This window comes from Euprymna scolopes, chromosome 43 (genome assembly GCF_053919585.1).
Source record: "Euprymna scolopes isolate OS-2025 chromosome 43, ASM5391958v1, whole genome shotgun sequence".
Lineage (NCBI taxonomy): Eukaryota > Metazoa > Mollusca > Cephalopoda > Sepiida > Sepiolidae > Euprymna > Euprymna scolopes.
Window position 1 is genome coordinate 35,362,711 of NC_136524.1, and position 2,861 is coordinate 35,365,571.

A 2,861-nucleotide genomic window follows, 5' to 3' on the forward strand; every position below is an offset into this window, starting at 1 on the left:
CATCAGAATAAAATTTTGTATCAATTTATATAAAATCTGTTAAACAAATATTTTAGTTAGGCAAAAGGAAAGAAATAGTTGCTCTCTTCTGTTTTTGTTTTTTTTGCTTTCTTTTATTTAAAAAAAAATCAGGAATGTTGCTTTGCTTTTTTAAGCATTTCCCTCTTAATAAGAGGCAATATATTTTTATTGCCTGGAAGATTGTCATGAAATAAATTTATTTAGGAAGTTACATTTAAAAAAAAAACAAAAAAAAACAAAACACAATCTGTATGCTGTATATACCAGTGACAAAACAAATGTCATATTCCAAATAGCATATAAATTGATCAAGTAGTTTTATTTTTAAATTAAAAACAAAAACATTAAGTGATTAATAGAAAATTTGTAGGCATTACAACATAAATATCACACTTTTGAATTATCTCCCTTTGTTTTTTGGCCATTTTTCTTTTTCAAAATGGCGGGCAAAACAGTTGCTTTCACTTATCTATAAAATTTGGTATTATCATTTAAAAATAAAACTACTGGATCAATCTGATTTTTTTCGAAAGTGATATTTGTTTGTTTTGGCATGGGTTCATACATCATAATTTTTTTTTTTTTTTTTTTTAAGGGAATTCCAGACAAGAACACAAATTTTTTTTTTTTTTTTTTTTTAAATTCAAAGTATCTTATTTTTAAAGTTTATTCATGTCCTATGACACACCAGAAGTTTATTATATCCTTTTAGATTTGTATGACATATCAAAGATGGAAAATGTGCACACAAAACAGCATCTTTGGTTTTGTCTTCATTCCCTCCTCCCCCAATATAAACCTTTATTTTTTAACCTAACAATATGTAAAATAAATTTAAATCAAAATAACTGAATTTCTTTTCCATCTTCTTTTCAATCTGTTTCTCTCTCTCTCTCATATATATATATATATATATATATATATATATATATATATATATATATATATTCTTTAAAACAAATAAAAAAAACATCTCATACAAAAAGGAACATTTTTCTTTTTAAAACCTGTACTGTATTTGCAATGAATTAAAATTGATTTTTCTGGAAAATATTTTTTTATGCATATGGCAGAAATAATATAAAATTATTTTTATTTTTTTATTCATTTTCGTGTGCAATGTGACTCCCAAGACTCCTTTCACTTTATACTAAATTTCAGTAAAAAAAAAAACAACATATTTTCAAAATATAACTCTTCAACATTTTTGTCCCTTACCTCCCACCCCCAAAGAAAATCCTTTGAAATATACTTTAATATTATTTCCTTGTGATGAAAGTCCAATTTTTTTATTTTGTTAAAGTAAAAAAAAACAAAAAAAAAAAAAACGATTTTTACCAAGTTGCCTTTATATATATATATTAGTGTGTGTGTCTGAGGTAGACGAAGATCATGTAGAAGGAAATGCTAACATAAAACTTGCAACCAAAGTGATTATAGGTCATCTTGCCTTGACATGTTAATGGGTTACAATTGTAGAGGCTCAGAAAGTAGTACTTGTGATGTACAAGTGTTTCTCACATATCTCGCCCAAACATGTTAAAAGTGGGGAAAGTGTGCAGATATGACCCATTGGGAGCAGATGGTCACAATTATTTGCATTCAAATCTGCAGCCGCCTACAGAGTCACAGACAACGGATAAGAATGGAGAAACATGAGACAGCACTTATCATCGTCATATAGCTCACACACACACGTGTAAGAAAAGTAGATGATGATAAATGAAATTGCATGGATTACAATATTTATTGGTCCATCGAAATCAAATGAGGAATTCAAATTCCTTGTTTGATTTTGATGGACCAATAAATATTGCGCTTTATTCGATTTTATGTTCAACATCTACTTTTCCTATTTCTTACACTACCCCCCCCACACACATTATTATTTGTACTTGTATTTAATTATTGTTTCTTGAATATTTTATTTTTCTCTTAACTTTTCATCTTTAATTACTTTCTTGTCCAGAATTATTTTTCTCTGAAATAATAGGGAATACAAAAAAAAAACTAAGGCTTTCTAGTCCCCTTCTCTTACATATTTATAGTTAAACAATTACTTTTTTTTTTTTTTTTTTTTTTTTGTCCCCAATGGTGAGAAAAATAAAAGGTTGTAAATTATCTGTCAATGTCTTTCCTTCTGAACTTTAAATTCATAAAATTAAATATTAAAAGATTTTAAATGGAAATCTATTTAAAAAAAAAAAAAAAAAAAAAAAAAAAAACTTTTTTCATTTTCATCCTCAGATGAAATAAACTTTTTTCTTTTTTTTTTTTTTTCAAATGGCTGAACAGCTAAAATTCAGCTGGATCTAACATCGACATTTAAAAAAAAAAAAACACATTGTAAAACTATTTATCTCTAAAGCTAAAATATAATTTTATTTATATTATATTTCATTTTTTTCTTATGAGTAGGATATTTAGTAAATGTAAGGAATAGTGGAATTCGTCTTCAGATCCAACTTCTGCAGTGGCAAATCACACTTTGAAAAAGACAGTTGAAAATAATTCCTTTTTTTTTTTTTTTTTTTTTTTAACAACTTAGGATCTTCCATATTCCTACAGTTAATTATTAATGGCATTTAAAACATTTGTTGTAACGTTCCAAATGATCCATTGCCACCATTTATTCTGACTAGCTAAGTATTTTTATACATTTTCTTTTTTGCTATTATTAAAAACATGTATATTTATGTGTGTGAATGAATAAAATATATATATATATATATAGCATAATCACGTTGACACAATGGTTCTCGTCAGATCACCAAAGTGAAGCAACGTTAAGCCTGGCTAGTACCAGATGGGTGACCATTTGGGAATTATAGGTGCTGTAT